Genomic DNA, 19,898 nt, shown 5'->3' on the forward strand with positions numbered 1-19,898 from the left:
GGGTGGCGATAAAGATCGTACCCTAGCTATGAGAGAGTCCTATCCATCTATATATCTTCATATTTTCATATCTTCATAATTTTATGTATATATATATTTATTAACAATTTTTTATGTAAAAAGTATGTATGTATGTAATGTCCTGAAAAATGATTGTATGTATACTTTTATAGATCACAAACCCCTGATGAAGCTTCTTACCGAGGCGAAACGCGTTGGGTATTAGATCATGTTTTCAAAATAAAAAGAAAAATTTCTTCAAAAGAACTACTTCTGAAGTGTATTCTATTCAATTGTTTTATTGTATATTTTATTATATATGGACATTACAAAAATAGGGCGCTGAAGACACTATTGTGTGGTATAGAAGGTGTTACAATCCCTACTAGTAGGGGATTGAGTGTTAACAGCGACCAGTAAAAATATATAACTAATATATAACTTTATCAAGACAAAGGGTAGTAACCCGAAACGTTGACAACTGCAGCTAGTGTGAGCTGTGTCTTATTTTCTATTTGACTGAATGTTGAAAGTGTCCAGAGTGCCTATTCGTTGCAGTATATATATATATATATATATATATATATATATATATATGGTATATATTGGTGGAGATATTAATGAGTGCGTGGGTCCCCCACCCCAGGATGGAGAAATGAAAAGATATTACGTTGGTGGTATAGTGTTGCTGCCAGATGCTTACTGTGCTCAGGGCTGGCTGTCTTCAGACACACAGGGCTAAATAATTAACCCCTGAGTCAGAGGTGATATTCGCCCCCCAAACATTGGTGGCACAGTGGAAAAAATATATATATACTTACCTACTCCGGAGTCCAGCATCACGGCCTCTCTGTCCCGCGGCGTCATCAGGAGGGGCTGCGGTCTCCGGCGGTGCCTGATGTCGTCGGGATCAGCAGCGGCGGTGGTGTCCGGACTCCGGTGTCCCCTGTCCTCAGGTGCAGCGGCGGCGTTCAGCGGGGCTTCAACCGATCAGAACAGCTCTGCTCATCTGCCCGCGGCCACACATGCACATGAGATGAGCAGGAGCTTTCTGAGCGACTGCTCTGAATTGTACAGCCCGTCCGTTCTGAATCTTGGGCAGATTCAGAACGGCGGGTGCGCGCATGTAAATCGCTGTGTGGGCTATATACACAGCGATTTACATGCATTTTCAGGCATTTTCTGAGCGGTTTAGTAAAATCGCTCAGAAAATGCCTGAAAATTGTGCTGTGTGTGGGGCCCAGGAGATTTCAAATCTGTGACAACTGTCACAGAAAAGTGATGTAAAACACTGCACTTCATCACAAAAATAATATTATATGGTATCAGCATAGGCCTAACATAAAGCAGATCCAGGCAAAGCTCAACGGAAATGTATTGCAGAGTATCGCAGCGCCACATAGGGCGGTATTCAATGAGGCTGATTCGCCAGGTTTTTATGGCGATTTTGTGCTGTAAGGCGAATTTCTGACTAAAACGGTGAATCACCCTATTCAATGACCAGATGGCGAATACATTTCAAGGTTTTTTTCGCCATGATTCACCGAGTAGCAATCGCTATCTTTTTATGGTGAAGTGGAAGGTGAACTTTTAAAACAAAGTGTTTTGTTTTTTACAATTGGTGTAAAAAAATCAGGAATTTTATTCTGAGGAGGGGTATGCTATTTGTATTCATGTGCTGTAAGCACATGAATATATATTTAATAAAAAAAAAAAAAAAAAAAATTTATTTTTTTTACACAGACCAGCCAGCAGGGGGCGGAGTCGAGCTGCTCATTAGATATTCATATATTCACTTCACCCGATCATTACATATGCATGATCGGGTGTAGTGAATATACCCGGTCCCCTGCTGGCACCCCCGGGGGGCAGCCTGTGCTGCCTGGCACCCGGGGAACCCACCTCCCCCCCACAAACGTTCTGGGGCAGGCAGGGAGACTTCCATCTCCCTGCCTGCCACCGTCCTCAGGCTCCCTGCGGCGTCCGCCGCAGGAGCTCAAATTCGCCAGTCAGGGGCAGCGAGCCCCTGACTCGTTGAATACCGGAGCCAGCGAGGCTCCGGAACGCAGCGAGCAGTGGCGAATGTGCAGCGAATCCTAAACAGGATTCGCTGCACGTCGCCAGTATTCACATTGAATACCGCCCATTGTGTGTTGTATATAAGGGCTAACATCATGTAATTTAAAGGTTAAGAAGACAGTACATCATACTGAGGAAGGAGTTAATCCAGGCATTTGTAAAAGGGGAAAATGAAGGAAAAGTGGGAGACTGCAGTCTCTGACAGTGGGGATAATAAATGAGAGTGGCTTTCACATAGATATCTCAGACGTGAAATTGCACCCAGCTGCTTGTAAGCAAACAAATAGCTTAGACTTGTGGCTGGATGAATGGAGCATGACAGAGGTTAATGGCACTTACTTAGAGAACTGTTGGGCTCTCTAAGTACAAAGTCCTGATGTCAACATGTCCCCAGAGCAAGTAGTGGGACAGGACGTTAATAGCAGCTCCTGGTATCGTTGGTGGCACAGTGTGAGCAAAAAGAAAATATGTATATATACTTACCCAGTCCGGAGTCCAGCTTTGCGTCCTCTCACTCCAGCAGCAACCTCTGAGTGAAGAGAGCGGGCATGTTGCGGCGAACCAGGAGGCAGCGTCAGCCGGACTGCAGTTAGGCATCGGCGAGGCGGCATCTGTGGGCAGAGCCGGCCCTAGGCATAGGCAAACTAGGCAACTGCCTAGGGCGTTTGGAATGCCTAGGGGCACCATCAGCTTCTGCTGATTAAAATGATATGCAGCATGCCTATATTCTGTGGGTGAGTGAGGCTGTATATGAAATAGTGTATTCATGGAAATCACTGTAACATAGCATTCCGTATGCAGGTACAGCCACAGTCGCACACAGAATATAGGCATGACGCATATCATTTTAATCATCGGATGCTCCTTGTGTGTCCTGATCACATAACAATGCAAATAAGTCGAATTTTCAGCAAAAAATGCACCCAACGTTAGCAGAACTGGCCAGGAGCTGCATGGCCTATTGATTCAAGATGTATGAGGAAACATCTGTATCCAAGCAGAGGCAGAGGTCACAGTGTTAGTGGCTGTGTGAGTGCTGTCTGTGGGTAAGTTGGTTGTGCAATAGTGTTCGGAATATGTGTAAGGGGCATTATGTATCATGTATAAATGCATTAATAATGTGTGACATTTATGTAACAGGCATTATGTGTGTCATGTGTATAAGGGTATTAATAATGTGCAACATATGTGTAACGGACATTATGTGTGTCATGTGTATAAGGGCATAAATAGTGTGCAACATACAGATGGGGCCGGGCTCATCTTTGCTGGCGAATCGCCAGAACGTCACCGCTGGCGATCTGCCAGCAGCCTGGCTCGCCATCTGACTGAGACGCACGTGCGTCTCACGTGCACGCGCGTCTCAGTGTCCGGGTTAGGGGGGTGCGGGGAGGCGGTGGGGACCCCGGGTGACAGCCGACAAGCCGGCGGGGACACGGGGGAAGCCATTGGAAGGGGAAGCGCGTGCATCTCATGTGCGTGCGTCCCCTTTCACAAATACAGATGGCGGGTGGCGGGGGATGGCGGATGGCGTCGCCATTGCCATCCCCTGCAAAGAAGAGCCCAGCTCCATCTGTATGTGTAAAGGGCATTATGTGTGGCATTATGTGTATGAAGGGCATTAATAAAGGTTGGCATAATGAGTAAGGGGCATTATGTTTATAAGGACATTAATAATGTGTGTCATGTGTAAGGGGCATTACTGTGTTGTATTATCAGGGGTGCAGAGAGAAAGGGGTAGGGAGTACAAACTACCCAGGCCAAAGTCTGATGGAAGGGCACAGTGGGGACCCCGGGCCCCCTCCCCTTAAGTGACAGCAGCTGCAGCTTTTCTCCTCTGCCCAGCACACAGAGGTGAGGTGCTTAAAATACAATATTTTCTCAGGATTTTTTCCTAAGGGTATAATGTGAATAATGTGAGGAGTAATGTATATAAGGTACTACTGTGTGCTGTAACGGGAATAAGGTACACCATCGCATGAAATAATGTGAATAAAGTTGCACTACTGTGTGGCATAATTTAAATTGGGGGTACTATTGTGTGGCCATGCCCCTTCCCAGCAAGAACATTGTTTGTAAACAATGGCTGACGTAGTCCTTTACTTGGACTGTACCACTTGCAAGCTTGAGGGCGAAGTGCGTCACCTGTTTGGGCTGCGCACTGAATGTGTGCACTGTTTCTATTTAAAATATTGCGGGTAGAAGCACCAAAATGATGACTGCTATGATGAGGGTTGATGGTGCTGGGAAAGGGGAGCAGGGTCGGAGGCAGGACTAGTGGCGGTGCTAAGGGGCACCATCCAATATCTTGCCTAGGGCATCATTTAGGCTAGGGCCGGCTCTGTCTGTGGGCTTGATGGTGGCGTTCGGTGTCTTCAGCAGCTCAGAACAGCCCTGCTCCTCTGCCCGCGGCCACACATGGGGGAGATGAGCAGGAGCTTTCTGAGCGACTGCTCTGAATTGACCGGCGGGTCCATTCTGAACTTGGACAGATTCAGAACGGCGGGTGCATGCATGTAAATCGCTGTGTGGGCTATAAACACAACGATTTACATGCGTTTTCAGGCATTTTCTGAGTGATTTGTGAAAATCGCTCAGAAAATGCCTGCATATCATGCTGTGTGTGGGGCCCTTTATTAGAACATGCTGAATAGTACAATATTTATACTTAATCTTATTTCACTGTTTAATTATATAAGTATTCATAGTAGTAATAATAAAAGTAAGGCATGTCATTGCTATGGGGCCCAGAAGCTTAGGGGAGCCTAAAAAATGGTTATAAAGTTGCATACCAATTTCCTAGATTTTTCTGCTAAGTAACTGATTCTGATCCATTTCCCAGCCTAAATTGCCTGACATTACATTTTACTGAGAGGTGTGTATAACGGATGTTATAATGGTAAGGGAACTGGTAATGAACTGAAGGAAACTGACAGTGTAATGCGTTATAATATGATCTGCTTTCTGGATTGTGGAAGGAACTACAGATGTAGCCTGGTGGCAGGCACATGGGATGAGGGGTGTCAAGAGAGGGGGAGGGGGTACTAATTACTTGGGCCCAGGTCTGACAGAGGGACCCATTGGGGGCCCTTTTCCTAACCCCATTACCAGGAAGCCGGAGCTGCAGCAGCTGTGTGCTGTGGTTCATTGTGGCTCCGGAGGCACTTAAAGTACTATCTTTACAGTATTTTATATTAAGGATATTTTATATTAAGCAGGGTTGCCGACTTTTTCTGTCTCCTCACCATTAAGCCCCGCCCCCAGGATGGTAAAAAAAACCAATTCACGGATCTACGGGGCTAAAATGATGCGAATGTGGAAATTTTAGCTCCGCCCCCTCCTCGGAGACCCGCGGATTGCGAAATTTAAACCCAGAGGTATGGGGGAAGATGCCGCAATTGGGGGGAGCCGGGAGGAGTACTTGATTTTCGGGAGCCTCCCTGCCATTCCGGGAGGGAAGACAACCCTGATATTAAGCCATGCCTCCCATGATTAGGCCATGCCCCCTGAGTAATACCTGGGCTGGCCAGGCTCTCTACTGCCTTGCATGTGGTATGCCGTGCCTCCATGCAACATATTACTCCAGTAAACAGGTAAATTTGATGTACCATAGAATACGTGTGATATATTTAAACACATGCTGCAGCAGTACACACAAAGAAAACCGGGCACACAATTTAACCACAGTTAATCAATAAGTAAATAAGTGTGTCAAATGCAGCTCCCAAAACGAACTCTGTATCACTCAACAAATATAACACAAATAATCATAAATTAAAGAGAGCGCAAAAGCACTATATTTATTTTATGATTATTAATGTATTACTCCAGGCATCGATAATCGCAAGCTGGGTGATTATCGATAGCCTGCACATGCATACTTCCCATAGTACACATGCGCGAGGCTGTCCTTCAATTAAATCCTAGTTTGTTTGATCGCTGTCCTTACCAAAGTGGATTGACAAAAAGCCATCATTTGTGGGTGTTAACCATCCATGTCAGGGAAAAGGCAGGTGTTGTAATGTCAGCTCCAAGCCGGAACAGTCTGTTTCTGTGGCACTGGCAGAGTAGGTCTTGGACTGCGCACAGACTGCACATAGTGAAAAAAATCAATAGATGGTGAGCGGTGCTAAGCAATTCAAAGGCTTGTACAGGGCTGGATTTTACTCTGGCTGGGCGGCTTATACCTGATCGCAGGGCTCTGCAATTTAGGAGATCAGTGATCAAGTCTGAATGTCCCCATATTCCGCAGGCACACTCGCGTGCCAGCTTTGCCATAATAAGGATGCTTGTGGCAAACCTACACTTTGGAGCCCCCAAAGTTATGGATATACCCCATGGACTATGGACCTGCGAAATTCCAATTTCGCAACCTTTGCAAGTCCATCAGACGCCCCCCGCAGTGCCAGCCACCCCCGCATGCCTGCGAATGGATGATTTACATAATCATCCATTCGCAGGCGGGGAGAAATCATTCGATGGTCGGTGACCATCGAATGATTTCTCCAGCGCTCGCAGTTTATTTCTCTAGCGCTATAAACTGTGGGTGCCCTTTACGAGGACAGGGCGGGCAGCTGACATCCAGTGATGTCAGTTGCCCATCCCCTGCACCCACGTCACAGCCTTATTAGCATAAGAACGCCCAGCATTGTCATGCCAGGAAATGCTGGGCGTTCCCATATGCTAATGAGGCTGCCCCACGCCCCCAGCCCTTCTCTGCCTCCCCGCCCGCTGTGTAGGGCGCAAACTATCAGTCCTCCGTGCAAAAGATTGGAGAATCAAATCAATTAGAATAAGGTCCTATGCTTTTTTTTTTAACATTGCTGATTCATACGCAGACAGAATGTGCAACAATTTACTTTACAAACTTTATCAACCGAACTGCCTAGGCATCATACAGTGTGCAATCCCCCAAATTATTATTTAATAAAAAAAAAATCTGTATTATGTAAATAGATCTGACTGACTGCAGCAAAAACATTGAGCGCTTAATAGGCTGTAAATAAAATCATATAGTTTAGAACGTGAGATTCAATCGCAAAAGGTAGTTTACTTTATGGGGACTTGCGGTTTCCGATTCTTTCATTCATAACTCATAAAACATATATTGGTAAGATAAAAAGAACAGCAGAATTTACTGGACATACTGTAAAAGGACTGGCTTCGATACCAGTTGACGTGGAAATACCCAACCCTCAGACACAGGCACCTGGTGGATGGGCTGATTGATTTATTTGCGGTAATATTCCAGGCAGACAGGGTCAGAACAGGATGTGACTGTTCTGAGACAATCTCTTCCAACATCATTTCTGCCTGTTATCAAAGTATGAAAATGACTGCGTGCATCTGCTGTAATTTGCTATGTGTCCACACCATTTATTAACTTGTCTGACAATTTTATTATTAGGCATACGAGATTTTGAGATCATACACACTGCTATATTGGGCCCATTGGGACAAGCAAAAATGTGTGCCACTGTTTCTGTGCTTAAGGTAATATCCAGACTAGTATGTGAAATGAATGTTGGGCTCCTTTTTCTTAAAGAAACATTGGTTCTGATTTACCCTGCACATAGAGGTCCATAGAAGTAACATTTGAACCCCTCGTATACATACTGTAGAGTGGTGATTTGTTTAAGTACACTTGTAACTTGTATCACAGGGATTAGGGCATCTTCAGGCAGGATGTGAAACCTGAAATTAGAGCTTCCAATTCCGGGGTTTCGGAATAGAAATGTTTTTTGCACATTTTGAACCCTTTTCTGTCAGGCAGCACTAAGAATCAGCATTGCTCAGCTCAGGCGTTGCCCAGCAAGCATGTTGTATGGCTCCGCATCGTGATGTTAGAGGTCACGCTGTGCAAACCCCCCCCACACACACACACACACACACACACACACACACACACCTGCTGACCTGCTGAAGGACTGCTTCCAGAGCAATGTCAGGAGGCCAATCCCGGGATACCAGAATTGACAGGTTTTCAATCCCGAATGCTGGTATTAAAAAAATGGCCCGAATTGGCCTCCCAACTCAAGTACAGTAAAGGCACATACATATGTGACGCCCAAGCCACATCTCCAGTTACCAACACCTGTTACCAAGGGGCATATTGAAATAACCGCTAGGTTATCCATGGAAAAAATGATGCAGAGGACGCAACCAGTTTTGGATTACCACTGGTACGTGGGCTCCCGAAACCTGAGGTATCAAATTAAGAAAATGTATGCAGAGGTAGTGTAGTGTGCGGGGATGGGGTTCAAGGGTAGTACATAGTTGTCCTGTGCCTGGCCGATCCCTTGAAGCGGTCTTTCTGTAACTCTGGATGCTGGAATAGAGAACAAATGAGGCAGCGCTGCAGAGGGTGAGTAACTAACTAATTAGGCTAATAACTAATTAGGCTAATTGGAAACTTCCAACCTACAACTATCGTCCTATCTCTCAGCTCCCATGCCTCTCCAAGCTACTAGAGAGGCTTGTCTACTCTCGCCTCACAAACTTTCTTAACTATCACGCCCTTTTAGACCCGCTTCAGTCAGGCTTTTGCTCTCAACACTCCACTGAGACAGCACTGACTAAAGTGGTGAATGATCTGGTAACTGCTAAGTCTAAAGGCCACTACTCACTGCTTATTCTTCTAGATCTTTCTTCTGCGTTTGACACTGTGGATCACATGTCAGGAACCAGTCTGTGTTGTTTTCTGTCAGTTTCTGTTTGGCATTTTGACTCACTGGTGACCTCCAGTGGCAGGTCTGTTGCCATTACAGCTTTGTGTTCTGGGAGCTTAGTTTATTCACTAGGCTGTGAGATATTAAGCTAATCAAGCACTAGTCTGGGAGCTCCCTGAATCTTCAGGTGCAATTAATCACCTGAGCCCTTTATAGGGCAGGCTCACCTGCAGTACTCTGCCAGTGATAGCTTTCTGTTAACCTATGTTTAGTTCCTGATTCCCTTGGAGAGAACTCTCTGTCAGCTCTCAGCTTCGCTACCTGGTTCCCTGTTCCGTCTGCTGTGTGGATCTCAGGATTTATCCTCTGCAGCTCATTGCTCACTGTAGCATCAGCCTGTATACCCGGACCCCGGAGCTTTCTGGTTCCTGCTGTTCACCTTTGGAAATTCCAGGGCTCTCCTGGTTTCCTGCTTCCAAGTCTGCTTGGTGTGTCATCCAGTCCTGGGCCTGAGCCTGCGCCTGATCCACTTCCCTCTTCTCCCTGTGGGTCACGTAAGTGCTCCTTTGGAGCCTGGTGGTTCTATCTTTTATTATTCATTTGCCCGCCGTGGCTGTTCCCCGCTGTGGGTCCGTCGTTATTCCTTTGTGTCATTTTTCCAGCTGTTCCTCCTGTTTTGTTTTTGTCTGTCACCCTAGCTTCCATCAGGCAGGGGTGTTTCCCTTTCCATCTGCAACCGGTTTTGGGGAATCACTTGCCTTGGTGTGCCCCTGTTCCGAGATTCCCTATTGTATCTCTTGTGTCTGCGACTGGGTCGCAACTCCCGTCCTTGGCCTGGTGCCGGTAGTCAGGGGTCTTTTTCCAGCTAGGTCCTTTAGCCAGATCATCCTTTTGAGCTACCCCCTGGCGATTGCTCACCCCTTGTCATTACCTAACACCTGGCTGCATCGGGGTCGGAGCAGGCTTAACCGGCTCCTTCGAACGCGGCGGCTACAGGCGAAGCCTAGCACTACCGCAGGGGTATTCCATCTGCCCGGGGGACTCAACAGAGTCAGTGTAGGTTTCGCTGTGGCCGTTCTAAACAGCGGTCCCAGCTGCGGGCTCACGCCTGACCTTTTTCCTCCTGCCAGCTGTCGTATCACCCAGAGCCCAGGCGAGAACCGTAACATTATCACTGGCCATACCGATATATGCATGTGTTCACAGTAGTCATAGGTATACATGCATATATAAAATTTTTGCTTCAAGGTGATTTGGGTGTTTTTGATTGGTTGCGGGACTTAGATTTGTCCATATTAAGATTTTTTGGTACTTATGTAGTATCTGGGCGTCCGATTTAGAAATCGCATCGCATGCGACCAAATCGTATGCGATGCGATGGTCAAGATTTTTCCATAGGATTCAATGTTAAAATTGTCTGAGTCCATTTTAACATAGAATTCAATGGGAAAAAGGGGTCCTTTTCCTTTCCCCACTATCCAAGTGGGCATGGAGTTGGATATAAACCTGTGGCGAGCGTAGCGAGCCACCGAGCCCCGCGAGGGGACACAGAATACTTTTTAAGAAATATGCGTTCGCTCGCCATGCTTCGGGCTCGGTGGCTCGCTGCGCTCGCCACGCTATATAAAATCAACTCTATGCCCACTTGGATAGTGGGGAAATGAACAGGACCTTCTTAACATTGAATCCTATGCAGCATCGCATCGCATCTGATTGTATGCCTTAAGGTAAGGCATACAATCACAAAATCGGCAGCCCAGATACTACATAAGTACCGATTTTTTTTTTTTTTTTTTTCTTCCCGCATTTTGCCCGTTACAGGGTTTTGCTTTATTCAGTTTTTCCCAGGTGGTCTGGTGTTTGTTTCATTGCTGTACTTAATTATGCAGGCCTTGCAAGCTTCCTTGATAGCCTTAAATACTGCCTTTACAGCCATAAAACCTGAGCGGGTTAAGGGTTTGCAGCAGTCATTTCTGCGATTGCAAGATCTGTTAACCCAAATTTTCCTGGACCTGTCTGAGGTTGTTGGGGCTCAACCAGCTCCTAAGGAGACCCTGGCTAAAGGGTTAGTCAGTCAAACTTCAGATCAGGAGATTCAGAAGGGACATAGAAGTTTTTTACGGCCAAGGCTCACACCAGAAGAGCGGCGACGGCGTAAAGATTTTAACCTATGTCTATATTGTGGGGAATCAGGCCACTTTCTCCAGTATTGCGAATTGCGCAGACCTGGTGGTGGTACTGGGAAGGATTTTCCTCAATCTAAGTGGTATCAGGAGATTACATCTATGCCTGTCTCCTCTAAGCAGGAGGAGCTTGACCACACACCCCACATACGTAGCGCTTCGACTTACAACTGGGGTCCTAAGACTAGAGCGCCCCATATTGAGGTACGGAATCAAACGGGAATGTGGAATTCATCCACAAAGATTCCAGACAGAAAGACGTTGGATGCTAATCTTCCAGTCAGGGAGATCAACGTTCTTTCAACATTGGAACTGTTAAGTCCCGTAGAGGAGTATCAGGTTTTTCCCTCAAAAGGGGCTTCAAGCGGCATAATCCCAGAGGGGGTCCTTGAAGCCGTCACCCCTAAGAGGGTCTTGGGGAACTTAACCCCACATGGAGTTATGGAGGTCATTGCTCCTGATGAGGCCTTGGGAGGCATAACTCCGAAAAAAGAATCCCTGACATCAGTCTCAGCCGGGATTTCTAGTGACATCTTCCCCGATCTTGGGGTTATCGGAGTTGCCTCTGAGGTTGTGGATCCAGGAGTCCCGGTCTCCTTAGGCGAGTCCGATGCCGGGGGCTCATCTAGCGGCAAGGGCGCTTGGGGCTCATTGAACGTTTGTGGTGCTCGAGGTCAGTCGAGCCAATTTGATGCCCAAGGCCTGTCGGGCATGTCTGATGATACTCCTAACACTCCATACTTCGATGGAGATTTGGCCCAGCTCCGACCAATTGCTCAGCAATTCCTCGCTAAAATGGACTTCTCACATAATATGAAGATAACTCCTACTTCTGCTGTCCGTTATCTCTTATCATGCTTTAGAGGAAGAGCTTTGGAGTGGGTTAAACCTCTCATAGAGGCTGACGATCCCATCCTAAGGGATCTTCCGGGTTTCCTAAAAACCGTGCGGAAAGTGTTCAGCCCAATGGCCGTAGCCCCGAGTGGGGGCCCAAAGGCCGTAGCCCCGAGTGGGGACCCAAAGGCCGTAGCCACGAGTGGGGGCCCAAAGGCCGTAGCCACGAGTGGGGGCCCAAAGGCCGTAGCCCCGAGTGGAGGCCCAAAAGTTTGTTTCACCCCGGAAGGGGGTCAAGTTTGTTTCACCCCGGAAGGGGGTCAAGTTTGTTTCACCCCGGAAGGGGGTCAAGTTTGTTTCACCCCGGAAGGGGGTCAAGTTTGTTTCACCCCGGAAGGGGGTCAAGTTTGTTTCGCCCCGGAAAGGGGTCAAGTCTGTGTCGCCCCAGAAGGTGGGCAAGTCTGTTCAGTCCCAGAAGGGGACTCTGTCAGTCTGGTCCCTGATGGGGGCTCAGTCCATCTAGCCTCAAGTGATATTATTGAAGCTGTGTCCCCGGAAAGGGTGGCCATATCCCTGTCTGAGGTCCCAAAGACCACAGCCTCAGCAAAGGACTTGAGAGCTATAAACCAAGTTGGGGTCTCGGTCATTCCAGCTTCTAGGGAGACTTCTGGAGTTTTAACTTCTAGTGGGGTCGTTCCCATAGAGAATACCAGTTCTGAGGTTCCAGAGATGGATGTCCCTACGTCCATCGTATTTGATGGAGATCTTGCCCATTTTAGTGCCCTGGTTAAACACTATACTTCCCTTTTTGAATCAGGACCATCTTCAGGGGTCACTTGGACTAATATTATATACCTCCTCATTTCGGCCTTTAGGGGTAGACCTCAGACATGGGCCTACGAGCGGATCAATTCTGGTGACCCTTGTATTCGAGATCTATCTTCTTTCTGTGATGCAGTTATTAAGAAGTTCAGTCCCAAAAAGAAGGATAGGGTTCCACCAGCTCCTGGAAATGTGGTGCCCAGCATAAGCCAGGGGCTTAAGGACCTGGCTTCTGGAGACTCACAGTCTCTGTTTGTTCATTCTTCCGCCTCATCGCTTGGTCCGGAATCCAGGAGTTTAGCTTTTGGTTTTGTCTCACTGACTCCTGACAAAAAATTTTTGGACACATCGGGTACCTGTAATTCTGGGTCTGGGGAATCCAATAAGAGTTCTGCCTATGGCCAATTAAGACATTCTTCCCTTTCTGAGATTCCATCTGTTAAAAAGACTCTCAGGATCTCCTCAGATCGAGACTTCAACTCTGTTACTGATTTGGTAACCCATAGCTGTGATTTGATAGAAGGTACCATCAGATCTGATAATGTGTGGGGCCTTAAACTGCTGATTCCATCAAAATCTAGGAAAAAGAAAAAGAAGAAGCATTAATCTTTTTCCGCTTTCCTGGATCATCTTGTTTGTCTTTTTGGTTGTGCCCTGTGGTCACCCTCTAGGGGGGGCACTGAGACAAGCCGTGGTTTTAGCTTGTGTTCACCTTTCTGTTGCCTTTGCCCCGTTATCCAGAATCCAGATACATTTAATTTTTGGAGGTCTGGATTTTGGGGTCTGTTGACCCCTCCTCAAGGGGGGGGTACTGTCAGGAACCAGTCTGTGTTGTTTTCTGTCAGTTTCTGTTTGGCATTTTGACTCACTGGTGACCTCCAGTGGCAGGTCTGTTGCCATTACAGCTTTGTGTTCTGGGAGCTTAGTTTATTCACTAGGCTGTGAGATATTAAGCTAATCAAGCACTAGTCTGGGAGCTCCCTGAATCTTCAGGTGCAATTAATCACCTGAGCCCTTTATAGGGCAGGCTCACCTGCAGTACTCTGCCAGTGATAGCTTTCTGTTAACCTATGTTTAGTTCCTGATTCCCTTGGAGAGAACTCTCTGTCAGCTCTCAGCTTCGCTACCTGGTTCCCTGTTCCGTCTGCTGTGTGGATCTCAGGATTTATCCTCTGCAGCTCATTGCTCACTGTAGCATCAGCCTGTATACCCGGACCCCGGAGCTTTCTGGTTCCTGCTGTTCACCTTTGGAAATTCCAGGGCTCTCCTGGTTTCCTGCTTCCAAGTCTGCTTGGTGTGTCATCCAGTCCTGGGCCTGAGCCTGCGCCTGATCCACTTCCCTCTTCTCCCTGTGGGTCACGTAAGTGCTCCTTTGGAGCCTGGTGGTTCTATCTTTTATTATTCATTTGCCCGCCGTGGCTGTTCCCCGCTGTGGGTCTGTCGTTATTCCTTTGTGTCATTTTTCCAGCTGTTCCTCCTGTTTTGTTTTTGTCTGTCACCCTAGCTTCCATCAGGCAGGGGTGTTTCCCTTTCCATCTGCAACCGGTTTTGGGGAATCACTTGCCTTGGTGTGCCCCTGTTCCGAGATTCCCTATTGTATCTCTTGTGTCTGCGACTGGGTCGCAACTCCCGTCCTTGGCCTGGTGCCGGTAGTCAGGGGTCTTTTTCCAGCTAGGTCCTTTAGCCAGATCATCCTTTTGAGCTACCCCCTGGCGATTGCTCACCCCTTGTCATTACCTAACACCTGGCTGCATCGGGGTCGGAGCAGGCTTAACCGGCTCCTTCGAACGCGGCGGCTACAGGCGAAGCCTAGCACTACCGCAGGGGTATTCCATCTGCCCGGGGGACTCAACAGAGTCAGTGTAGGTTTCGCTGTGGCCGTTCTAAACAGCGGTCCCAGCTGCGGGCTCACGCCTGACCTTTTTCCTCCTGCCAGCTGTCGTATCACCCAGAGCCCAGGCGAGAACCGTAACATCACACTCTCCTCTTACAAACACTACACTCCCTAGGTCTCAATGATACAGCCATTTCCTGGTTCACATCTTACCTATCTGATCGCTCTTTCACTGTTCGCTTCTCTGACTCTACTTCCTCTTCACTACCTCTGTCAGTCGGAGTTCCGCAAGGCTCAGTCTTAGGTCCTCTGCTTTTCTCAATCTATACCTCCTCACTTGGCAAACTAATCAGCTCTTTCGAATTTCAGTATCACTTATATGCAGATGATACTCAAATCTATCTATCAACCCCAGAGTTGTCACCAGTGAATTTGGGCAGAGTCTCTGAATGTCTCTCTGCCATCTCATTTTAGATGTCTTCTCGCCAACTCAAACTCATTATTTCCAAAACAGAATTACTTATATTCCCGCCAACTAAGAAAAGTTACCATCCCGATATCTCCATCACTGTTGACAACTCGAATATCTACCCTACCCCACAAGCTTGTTGCTTAGGGGTCATCCTCGACTCTGACTTGTCATTTCTTCCCCACATTCAATCTGTCTCCAAATCATGTTACATGCATCTAAAAAACATATCCAGAATACGACCGTATCTCACACAAGACACTACAAAATCTCTTACCCAGGCACTCATTATATCCCGCATTGATTATTGCAATAGTCTCCTAACTGGTCTTCCCAAGAACAGACTCTCACCACTACAATCCATTTTAAATGCTGCTGCTAGGCTGATCTTCCTTGCAAGATGCTCATCGTCTGCTGATCCGCTCTGCCAGTCCCTCCATTGGTTGCCTGTATCTTACCGTATTCAATATAAAACACTTCTACTCGCATATAAAGCTATTAACCATACTGCACCAGCATATATCTCTCTACTTATCACAAAATCATCTCGACCACTCCACTCTGCACAAGATTTGCGTCTCTCTTCTGTACGGATCACTAGCTCCCATTCACTATTACAGGACTTTCATCGGGCTGCTCCCATCCTATGGTATGCCCTTCCACGCACAATAAGACTCTCCACTAGCCTCCAAACTTTCAAACGTTCCTTGAAAACTCACCTCTTCAGGCAAGCCTATCATATTTAAGTACTACATGCATAACCCTCTGAGGCACTTATGTATTATATAGCTTCCCTTCTGGACTTGTAACTTGGTGGGACTGCTATGCTATTACTGGTGCCTGTCCTTGTGTTTCCCCCCTATATCCCTATAGATTGTAAGCTTGCAGCAGGGCCCTCCTACCTCCAAGTCTGTCTGTTGTTACCCAGTTTGTTTTATCACTATTTACTATTGTAAAGCGCAACGGAATCTGCTGCGCTATATAAGAAACTGTAAATAAATAGTTATTGGGGGGCACAGGGGTTATACAGCATTTCCCGTCTATTTTTCTAAAATATATGGATTTTAGGAGAAATTCAGTGATTAACTAACAACTGCGCATGTATAACATTAACATTGCACATGCGCAATGAAAAATAATGTAGCGACTGAAATGCGTATAGATCATAGAGGCAATGTAGCTGCCGTTTGAATGATAGGAAGCCGGCGTTTCTAGGTGGAAACCTGATGTTTTTTGGGTGTGTCATAAAAAATTACATCACACTGACATCACTGCTAACCAGGTCCTGCCTGTCTCAGTCACAGATTAGTGGCAGCATTAGACGTATTTACATTTGCTCAGATGGCAAAGTGTCTTTGATGTTTCAGGATTTGCATATGGATCTGCAAGTCCAGAGCGATCTGCAATGCCTTTTGGAATTTAGTACTTGCCGTTTTCTCTTTCTGTCTGGGCTTTCCACTCGCAATCAACTGCAATTTATCAGATTAGCAATCCATGCTAAATTAGGGTCCTTATACTCTATCTGTATGGCTTCTTTTTGCCGATCACCTGCCAGCCTACCAAACATTTCAAATGTGTTGCTGCTGGCAGCCAGCCTATCAGAGCTCGTGGACTGACTGATGCAGTTAGCGATTGGATCCAAGACTGCAAGCTTTGATTGGCTCACAACCTGGTGTCATATTTAAAATGGCGGCCAGAATCAGTGAGGGGTGGGAGAAGTGTGATCTTCACTCTCCTCCCCACAGAGATGGAAGGTACAGAAGGCAGCAGCAGGAGCCGCAATGGCAGCACAGGTGGTAAATATTACTGGGGGCATTATATAAATGGGTCTACAGGGGCATTATGTATATGGTACTAAGGGTAGCATTATGTGTATGGTTCTACAGGGGCATTATGTTTATGGCACTACTGGGGGGATTGTGTATATGGAATTATGAGGGGCATTATGTGTATAGTTCTACAGGGGCAATCATGTATACGGCTCTATGTGGGCATAATGTTTATGGCAATGCGGGGGGCTTTATGTATATGGCACTACGGGGGGGCATGTCATAAAGGCAGGTATTCAATGCGGCCGGCGAGGGGGTTAAGCAGCGAGGATTGCAGAAAACCAGCGATCCTCGCTGTTTAACCCCGCGCCGGCCACTCACTCTATTCAACCTTCTGGGGAAAATCTCGCCGTCACAGGAAGGCGAGAATTCCCCAAAACAGCGAGACCCGCGGCTAATACAGAAAACTCGCTGTATTTAGCCGTGAGTCTCGCTGCTTCTGGAGCCGCATACACCAATTCCCACCCCCCCCCCCCCCAAAAAAAAATGGAGCGAGGGGGAATTGGCGTATGAGGGGGGGTGCGTTGAATACTGACAGGGTGAGTGGTGACAGCGAGCAGGAAGTCCTGCTCGCTGTCGCCGCTCGCCCACAGCATTGAATACCTGCCAAAGTGCAGTGTGGGGGAACAGAGCGAGGAGCAAAATGGTAATGAGCAGCAGGCAAAGTGGGGTGGTACAGAATGTGAGGAGGAGAAGGGATTGGTTATATTTTTATATTTATATTATCCATTCTTCCTCTGCAGTGACCCTCCGTATACTAGCTACATGTGGGGCTTTTAAAAGTGGTCTCTTCCCTTATCTAATGATAATTTGGGGTGTTGTTTCCTCTCTTCTTACCATGTCTATTTGCTATGGGGGAGAAGCAGTATCAGCGCAATTATGTTTGCTGATACAGCTTCTCCATGTGGTCACACTCCCCTTTATGGCTGCCCCCAGAGATGGGGCTGGGTGTGTGACTGGCTCTTCATCTGTGACAGGAGAATATCAAACTCCACTTCCTGTCACTGCAGAAGAGATGGCACTTTTTTCACTCCTTCCAAGAGTGACACCTGGGTGCGGAACCCCCTTCCCCATAGTTGCCTACCCTCCTGCATTATGCAGGAGACTCCCTGAAATAAGAGCAATCTCCCTCTCTCCCTCTTCAGTCTAGCAATCTCCTTAATTTCACCTAGCCCACATTACACTGTTACATTTTTGGAGAAAAAAGTAATGAGAGACAGATACATTTACATTGAATCATCAGCACCATTTCCCATCACTTTACCAAGTATAGTAGCTCTGACTAACTGCTTTGTGGCTCATCTACATTTAGATATAAGTCATTTTAAAAGATTTCTCTCATATGTAGCAGTACACACTCACACTTCTAGGTGCCACGTTCACAATATCTTTTCACAATCTCTCCATATATGGAACTAGACACGCCCTTTGGGTGGAGCATGACACGCCCCCTCAATGGGGCGCTGTGCAAAATTATATTACCAACTATAATCTCCCTGAAACTAGTTTTCAATAGTAGGCAAGTATGCCCTTCCCACAGTCGGCTTGTGATGCCAGTGTGTACAGTTAGGTAGTGTATACTTATGCGTGAGTATAATTACAGTCCCACCATCGCTGGCTGTTAGTGTTACAGCAGAGATGTGAGTCAGTTAGCACATTGGATAACATGTCCTGTGTGATACAAGGAGCAGCTGACAGATTACATTCACTGACTACTCTCTTAATATAAGCGGGTCACATTCATGGTTAATTTGATGCTGTCAGTGGGTTACAAACCAGCAACATGAGGTCAGAGTTTAAGCAAGCAGCATTACTGAAGAGTGACTCTGTATGTATGTTAGTGTGTGGAGGGATTTACACTGTATATCATACACATTTAGTTTGCAAATAGAGTATATATTTTTTTCTGTGGAGGGAAAATACTGATGCTTTTGCTTGTAGCCTACAAATATTATACAGCTTTATTTTTGCACTGCAATTTAGATTTCGGTTTGAACAGAAACCACTCAAATCTCCCAACGTGCTTTTTCCCAGTTGCTAGCTTTTTGCTTTGTTAACTACCCTGAATCAAGCCCTTCATGCAGATATATGCTAGCATGGAGAGGTGCATGCAGATATATGCTAGCATGGAGAGCTGCATGCAGATATATGCTAGCATGGAGAGCTGCATGCAGATATATGCTAGCATGGAGAGGTGCATGCCGATATATGCTAGCATGGAGAGGTGCATGCCGATAAATACTAGCATGGAGAGGTGCATGCAGATATATGCTAATATGGAGAAGTGCATGCAGATATATGCTAGCATGGAGAGGTGCATGCAGATATATGCTAGCATGGAGAGGTGCATGCAGATATATGCTAGCATGGAGAGGTGCATGCAGATATATGCTAGCATGAAGAGGTGCATACAGATATATGCTAGCATGGAGAGGTGCATGCAGATATATGCTAGCATGGAGAGGTGCATACAGATATATGCTAGCATGGAGAGGTGCATGCAGATATATGCTAGCATGGAGAGGTGCATGCAGAGGCACTTACTCGCACAACTAGCATCATCATTATGCACTTGCTCTATCCTTGGTGCATAAGATCTATTTGGAAATAATCAAATAAATTGCTTGCATGCAAACCTCTTCATCAGTGTTTTTCAACCACTGTGCCATGGCACACTAGTGTGCCTTGAGCTTATCTCAAGTGTGCCCCCAGATCTAGAGATGCCCAAACCAGTTTACAGCCACCACCAGTTCAACTGTTATTTACTGGTCTCTTCTTTTCATGTAAAGGGCCAATGTATTTTATTTTTGTTACCTGTGAGGGCCAGTGTGATTGTTTTTTATATGGGGACCAATAGGTTTGTTTTTTTTCCTGTGGGGGCCAAAGTGTTTTGCCCCGTGGGGATCTCAAGGTGTGCCTTGGCAATTTTAAAATATTATTTAGTGACTTTTTTTTTGTGACTGGGCAAGATATATTGGGGGACATTTACCAAAATGGATTCGTAGAAAAAAGGTGTATTCGTAGGGAGAAATACACCTTTTTTTTACGAATTTGTATTTTCGGGATTTACAATCCCAAAAATACAACAATTCGTAGTCCTAAAGATGGAACATTCGTATTTGTAGTTACAAATACGAATGCCCTACCATCGATAGGATACGACAGAAATCACCATTCAAA

This window comes from Crinia signifera, chromosome 6 (genome assembly GCF_055691185.1).
Source record: "Crinia signifera chromosome 6, ASM5569118v1, whole genome shotgun sequence".
In the NCBI taxonomy this organism is placed as follows: domain Eukaryota; kingdom Metazoa; phylum Chordata; class Amphibia; order Anura; family Myobatrachidae; genus Crinia; species Crinia signifera.